This window comes from Carassius auratus, chromosome 1 (assembly GCF_003368295.1).
Source record: "Carassius auratus strain Wakin chromosome 1, ASM336829v1, whole genome shotgun sequence".
In the NCBI taxonomy this organism is placed as follows: domain Eukaryota; kingdom Metazoa; phylum Chordata; class Actinopteri; order Cypriniformes; family Cyprinidae; genus Carassius; species Carassius auratus.
Genome location: NC_039243.1, coordinates 22,270,709 through 22,278,846, shown reverse-complemented (window position 1 = coordinate 22,278,846; position 8,138 = coordinate 22,270,709). Strand labels below are relative to the sequence as shown.

Sequence of the window (8,138 nt, the reverse complement as noted above, 5' to 3'; positions counted from 1 at the left end):
CAGTGCGGAAAGTGAGGAACTAACTGATCTCTGCTTCATTACAGTTTGCACATATGTTCCCTGCTGAAAAAAACAATAGAAACCATTACAGAAATTCTAATGGTTTCCATTACAAAACCATTACAAACCATCAGCAATTAACCATTAAAACCATTACCAAATGGTTTCCATTACGTAGTGTGTTTTGGGCATATTCCATTAGGATTTATTGGTTTGTATTGGTTTCCATTACAAGTTTGTATTGGTCACGATTTGCACATAATGGTTTCCATCACAGTTTTGTATTGGTTCTGATGGTTCCATTACAAGTTTGTATTGGTCTTTATTAAAACAAATGTAATGGTTTCTGTTGGTTTTGTAATGGTTCTGATGGTTCCATTAAAAGTTTGTATTGGTCTTTATTAAAACAAATTTAATGGTTTCTGTTGGTTTTGTAATGGTTCTGATGGTTCCATTACAAGTTTGTATTGGTCTTTATTAAAACAAATTTAATGGTTTCTGTTGGTTTTGTAATGGTTCCATTACAAGTTTGTATTGGTCTTTATTAAAACAAATTTAATGGTTTCCGTTGGTTTTGTAATGGTTCTGATGGTTCCATTGCAAGTTTGTACTGGTCTTTATTTGCATATATTTAATAGTTTTCGTTGCAGTTTTATATTGGTTCTGATTTGAATGTTTAACTGATAGCTGGTAATTAGGCCATTAATTAATATAAGTAAATAATTTAAATTATTAATACAAACTGTACACAGGTTTTGTCAAGAATATAATGTTTTTATTTATTTAAACTTCATACCAACCTTTCAATAGCAAACAGTTCAGGTTGTTTTGCAAAGAATTAAGAATATGCACCTAAAATCAAAATTATTCACAGAATACTCAACATAGCTGGAATTAACACAAAACCTTGACATTACATTTTATTTTAATTATTGTTATTCATTAATGCATTATAGAAATGCAGGAACTATGAACTGTTTTTGTGGCTTGTAGCTGTCTCAGACCTGCAAAAAAAAAAAGAAAGAAAAAAGGACAATTCATTAGGACAATGTACCACATTACCAGTATGTGAGATTATCCATACATATATTTATATGGCAGTCTCAAAAAAGTTATTGATTTTTCTTTCATGCCTAAAATCATTAGGATTTAAAAAAAAGAAAATGTTCCATGAATATATTTTGTAAATTCCCTACCATAAATGTATCAACTTAATTTTTTATTAATAAAATGCTTTGCTCTGGATTTGAAATATTTTTCACAATATTTAGATTTTTTAGCACCATCAGATTCCAGATTTTCAAATAGTTGTATCTCAGACAAATATTGTCCTCCTAACAAACCATACATCAATGGAAAACTTATTTAGTATTATTATTGAAATAAAAATCTAAAAAATTAAATAAAAACAATTACCCTTGTAACTGGTTTTGTGGTCCAGTTTCACAAATAGGCTTGAATAATTACATTATCTACTTTTTATGGTACATAGTCTCTATTCACTTCGAGTCATATTAGATAAGAGGTTGTAGCACACTTACTTACCACTGACAGTTTTATCTGGTTTATGTCACTGATCTCCTCAGCCAGGTATTTCCATACACTTAGGAGGCGTTTATTTCCTATAAGGTGTGGCCTTTTTTCTTCAGCTTCTGAGACAGACACTCTTGTTTTGAACACACACACACACATACACACGCACACACACACACACACGCACACACATAAACAAAAATTGAAATTCAAGAACTGATGGACTAATCTCAGACTTTAAATCTGACCACTCTCAAGTGGAAATTAAGTAGCATATGTGACCTGTGCTGGCAAAGTTAGTCACAATGAGCAAAAATCAGTTGAGGTTTTTTTTCCTCATTAAAAAGTCCTTCAAAATGATGTATAACTGTATATATATATATAAAAAAAAGACTGAGCTACACCCGTTTGAAGTTGAAAGAGTTGGCAAAGTCAACTCTTTTCTATTTTCTAAAGGTTCCAAACCAAAATCACTGAGCAACATTGCATCTTTTCCTGCAGTTCTTTTCTTAATAATAATTCACTTTTTTATTTTACATCCGAACAAAAGCATTCAAGTAAGAAAAACTAATAATCAAATGTAAAATCCCTTTATTCATTACAAATAAATTAATTATTAAAACTATAAAAGCAGTTCAATTAGTAATTCTGTGTATACAGGTGCTTGTCATATAATTAGAATATCATAATTTCAATTCAAAAAGTGAAACTTGTATATTATATTCATTCATTACACACAGACTGATATATTTATTTATATCTGACAACTAAGGAAAATCCCAAATTCATTATCTTAGAAAATTAGAGTATAACTTAAGACCAATACAAAGAAAGGATTTTTAGAAATCTTGGCCTGCTGAAAAGTATGAACATGAAAAGTATGAGTATGTACAGCACTCAATACTTAGTTAAGACTCCTTTCCCCTGAATGACTGCAGCAATGTGGCGTGGCATGGAGTCGATCAGTCTGTGGCACTGCTCAGGTGTTATGAGAGCCCAGGTGTCTCTGATAGTGGCCTTCAGCTCTTCTGCATTCTTGGGTCTGATTTATCACTACTCAGCAGGAGTCCAGTCCTTTTTGAAGCGAGACACTTCTGGTTCTGTCTGTTGTTCAAGAGTGGCTTGACACAAGGAATGCGAAGCTGAAACCCATGTCTTGCATACGTCTGTGTGTAGTGGTTCTTGAAGCACTGACTCCAGCTGCAGTCCACTCTTTGTGAATCTCCCCCACATTTTTGAATGGGTTTTGTTTCACAATCCTCTCCAGGGTGCAGTTATCCCTATTGTTTCTACACTTATTTTCTACTACATCTTTTCCTTCCTTTCTCCTCTCTATTAATGTGCTTGGACACAGAGCTCTGTGAACAGCCAGCCTCTTTTGCAATGACCTTTTGTGTCTTGCCCTCCTTGTGCAAAGTGTCAATGGTCGTCTTTTGGACAACGGTCAAGTCAGCAGTCTTCCCCATGATTGTGTAGCCTACAGAACGAGACTGAGAGACCATTTAAAGGCTTTGCAGATGTTTTGAGTTAATTAGCTGATTAGAGTGTGGCAACAGGTCTTCAATATTGAACCTTTTCACAATATTCAAATTTTCTGGGATACTGAATTTGGGATTTTCCTTAGTTGTCAGTTATAAACATCAAAATTAAAAGAAATAAAGATTTGGAATATATCAGTCTGTGTGTAATGAATGAATATAATATACAAGTTTCACTTTTTGAATGGAATTAGTGAAATCAACTTTTTGATGATATTTTAATTATATGACCAGCACCTGTATTTATCAGGATATAGATATATATATATATATATATATATATATATATATATAACTGTAATTTGAATGTCGGATTGAAATGAACACTGTTATTAGAGTAGTTAATTGTTAGCATAAGTGTGGCTAATAATAATAATTAAAAAAAAAAATAATTAGCATGTTTTTGTGTTTTGCTTTGGTACTGAAATTGGTACTGTGACAACACTAATAGTTAGACCTCGATTAATGCGTTCAGGTGCACTGCAGGTTGGAGCAAAACTCTGCATGTAAGTGGACCTTAAGAGACAATGTTGAGATCTCCTGCAATATGTCCTGAACATGCACTATAAAGAGGGAGAATGACTTACAACACTGGTGTCCAGTCCTGGGCTGGAGGACCACCGTTCTGCAGAGTTTCTGCTGATCCTTGATCAGCTGCTCAGGTCTGCTTAACTGGGGTTGGAGCTAAACTCTGAAACAAGAGAAGACAACCAATATTATGAAGTAAAAAAAAAAAATGATTCAGAAATATGCACAACGTTTGAAAATGCACAATGCACAAAGATGAGAAGAAAGCTATGTGTTTAATGAGAACTTTCCACTGAAAAATAAGAAGCAATATTAAGTCACAGATGCATTTTTATCAATTCTTATTAATATTGTTTAAATATGTTACAGTAACCTTGTGCTTTATCAATGATTTTCAGTCTCTGAAATAGAAAAGATCTATCAGTGCTGAATGGCATCATACATACATCATATGTAATGATATTTAACAAGAGTTCTAACACTGTGTCGTCACTGGACAGCACAACAAAATACAACAGAGCCTTTTATAATCAGTGATGCTCTCTACACTGGATGCGGCACGAAACAACAAATCACAGATGGTGATCTGATGCCTTTTCCTATTTATGATGTACTGACACAAAGTTTAAATGATTTTTAACAGTCACTTTGGTGTGAGAGTGTGTAGCTTGGAGATAGAGATCTTTTTATGTTTCTGAAATAAGTCTCATGTACACTAAGAAAACTGCATTTATTTGATCATAAATAAAAATGGTAATGTTGTGAAATATTAGTACAATTTCAAATAACTGCTTTATATGTAAATATTTTGTACAATTTTATTCTTGTTTTCACAAAGCATGATTTCTGAAGGATTGTGTGACACTGGAGACTGATGCTGAAAATTCAGCTTTGATCACTTATTAAAACAAACTTAAATAGAAAATAGTTATTAAAAAAATGGTAATTTCACAATTTAACTGTATTTTAATCAAATAAATGCAGCAGTGGTGAGCATAAAATATGTCTTTGAAATACATGACAAATCTGACCCTTACATTTTTGAATGGTGTATGTTTGACGAATTGCTTACTATTCATGGTTCATAATGTCTAAAAATGTTCTTCGACAGGAGATATGACTCTAGAGCACAGCCATCAGCATGGAAGAACCTAGGAACATAAGCACTGTCACAGAGACAACAATATTTATTATACAATGCCAGGTATAAGGCATATACTATAGCAGAGGTGAAATGCAGAAAAGAAAAATAATAATTCACAGAATATATAATTTATATAATCATTTACAATAAATATATATATATTTTAGTTTTACTTATTTAGTAATGCTCCTACAGCGTGGACATCAAAATGTGTATGTTTTCATCCTCTCTGTCAGCAGCTCCCTTCAGAAATGTTAAAATCAGGAACTTCTCCTGCGTCATAGAGGTTTTTTTCTGGCACTTCTGAAATCACAGAACAAGTTTGTATTCATGTGTTTACCATGAAAGATCAAAACCTGAAGGTTTCAGTCCATTTTCACGCTCTATGTAAGTGATGTAACGTTATCCGGTTACGTTAGTGCACATTTTAGGATTAAACAGTGGACACTTTTAGGGTTAAAGTAATTCGGTTAAGTTACTTCCATTCATCCATTGATATATATGGAGAGAGAGAGAGAGAGAGAGAGACAGAGAGCTCATCTACACACAAGATGACATTAAAAGCCCAAACTTAATAAACAAGACCTCATGTCTATCGTTACCTCTTGTATTTAGCCTTACCTTTGAGATGCTAACGGACTTTTTCTGACGACGCTAAACCATTTCTATAAAGTAAATATTAAACGAAAGCGTATAATTTACATGAAATAAAGTGTCAGGAACACTTTAATGTACTATTTGTGTAATTTAATAGACTAAACTTACCTAAAAAAAAAAAGTGAAACCACATTGAGTGTCAGCGATCAGCTGCTTGACGGTTGGGCTGCCGCCTCGTTTCCATGGTGACGTCCTCAGCTCCAGTTCTGCGCGCGCGCACATTACAGCACGTGGAAGTCACGCAGAATTTCACTGTTATTTCACATCTATTTTTGGGCTAAATTTGGACCAAATCCGACAGACAAAACAAAGACCAACTTTTCAAGTCAATTTTGAAGGCCATGACGAGTCGAGTTGATTTAAAAAAAAAAAAATTAAATGAATTAAAAATAACCTTTCCAAATGACGTATGGTGGCAATCCAAGACAATACATACCACCAATAGAAAAAAGCAATTTACCAATAGAGACCCACAGGGACCATTACTGTGACCATTACAACCAACATAATTCCCATTATAACCATTAAAACCATTACAAATTTTGTAATAGTTTCTATTGTTTGTGTGTTCATTTTTTTTTCAGCAGTAGCCTACCCACTAAGACCATTACAGTTTTCCAAAGAAACCACTAAATTTATTGGAGTCATAATGGTTTCTACTGGTGTCCAGTAGATACCACTAGAAGTTTCTAAAGGTGTTCTATTGGTCCTTAATGGTATCCAATAGACAATACACGCCACCAATAGAAAAAAGCAAAGTACCAATAGAGACCCACAGAGACCATTACAGTGTCCATTAAAACCGTTAGAATTCCAATAAGAACCATTAAAACCATTACAAATTCTGTAATGGTTTCTATTGTTTTTTTCAGCAGGGTTTTCGTCGCGAACGTTGATCTTCCTTCAAAACAGCCGGTAAAAGAGTCGCGCAATAATGCGCGTCATCACTTCAACACGGAATTAGATCTGGCTTTTGTTCACACAACGCTCGTACCGGGTCGAACCCCGCGATGTTACTAGGTCCCCGACCCGGGTTCAATTCGGTAATCAATCCCAGGACGTGGGTGCTTTCAAACAGAAGGCGACCCGGCAATGTTCCGGAAATATTGCGGGTCCGACGTGCAGTGTGAAAGGGGCTCGTACCGGGTCGAACCCTGCAATGTTACTAGGTCCCCGACCCGGGTTCAATACGTTAATCAATCCCGGGACGTGGTTGCTTTCACACAGAAGGCAACCCGGCAATGTTCGGGAAATATTGCGGGTCCGACGTGCAGTGTGAAAGGGGCTATAGACGCGTTCACTTTGATTGCTGTGACAGTGATAGCGAGCTGATTTGGGCTGATTTGCACTCAAACAGATGGTAATCATGCAGATACATTCACATTCAACATAAAACACACCCTCACATATATAAAAACTGTCGAAAATTAAAAAGAAATAAAAAAAAAACAAAGAAAAAGACGATCGCTGTAAGTTCCGCCTCCATCAGCTGACAGGTGCGTAAGAGCGTGTCACATGCTCCCAGGAGGGAGCGCCAAATTCAAATCTTTCGCCTATCTTTCGCCTATTTTTCATTCATTCTTTTTTCCGGTGGATCGCTTCATTCTGTTTGTGACACTGTACGCTGCAAAACCATGCCGTGTTTTTACTACCAAGACGCAGTTTCCGACCGTGAGTTATTCCATAATGGACGCAAACAATTATGTCGCTGAAGAAATGAAATGTAAACAACAACAACAACAATAATAATACATATAGTGACCAATCACTGTACTGACATGTATGTTCCTGTTCAGTTTCCGTTTGCCGTTATTTGGTTTAGTTCCTGTTCGATTTATTGGTTAATCATCATTCATGTTCACCTGTATTGATTTAATCATCTCATTTGCTCCATTGTTTCCATGTCCTTATAAACCCTCAGTTTTTTTTTTTCTCTCTTGGATAAATGCTATTTTGAATTAGTTAAGTGTGTTGATGTTTATTAATGTATGCCAGCATTTACACCTGTGTGTTTGGCTACAACCACGACCCATGACATGTACCTATGCACTTAAATAATTACATAATTAAAATGTAGCTTTTAAAGAAAATCAGGGATTTAAAGGGATATCACTTGGCAAGTTGTTTCTATGTAATGTTTAGCATTTACATGATTTGAATTTAGGTTTAGCTATGTATTTATCCAAATCAGTGTGACACATCATGCTTTAATCATGCTTTAATATAACTCTGTTGCACTTTATATCATTATTGCTTATTGCCAATCCATCATCACACGCCACATACAACATTGGTGACTGATAAGCTCAACTACTGTATATCAAATTCAAATCAAATCCCTTTTCATTGTCGCAGCACATATGCCTTGGTGAGTGAACTTCTTGGGTATATTCAAATTAACTATCAATAAAGTACAACATTATTACAATGTCCAGACAAATCAGCTTAACTCTTGATATTCTGTTCCTCTATCTCAGTGAATGCAGATATATTTTATCCCTACAATATATATAGTGTTCATCTTAATCTTACCTGTCAGAAAAGGTTACATCTGCCATCCGGCCATACTGGGTTTGGCCTTGAGCAAAGATCCCCCTAATGCTAGTATGTATTGCATGTCACTGTACATAATAGATAAATGCAACCATTCAAGTTCCTGACCAAAATGAATAATAAAAAAAAAAAGCAAAACATTAGCATTTTCAGGTAATATAAATAACTATGAAAATGCACCAACC

The 8,138-nt window shown here is 34.7% G+C and overlaps 1 long non-coding RNA gene across 2 annotated transcripts; it reads right to left on the bottom strand.

Annotated features, from left to right (window-relative positions):
* Positions 1 to 752: 752 nt before the first annotated feature.
* Positions 753 to 6,273, bottom strand: LOC113101772 (uncharacterized). 2 transcript variants are annotated; one of them, XR_003290433.1, is made up of 7 exons: positions 5,509 to 6,273; positions 5,365 to 5,408; positions 4,917 to 5,046; positions 4,672 to 4,765; positions 3,659 to 3,762; positions 1,546 to 1,666; positions 753 to 1,004 (listed from the first exon to the last, which is right to left on the bottom strand). It is a non-coding gene; the product is annotated as an uncharacterized LOC113101772 (long non-coding RNA). The 2 variants fall into 2 exon arrangements; XR_003290462.1 differs by lacking the exon at positions 5,365 to 5,408.
* Between the last annotated feature and the right edge of the window lie 1,865 nt (positions 6,274 to 8,138).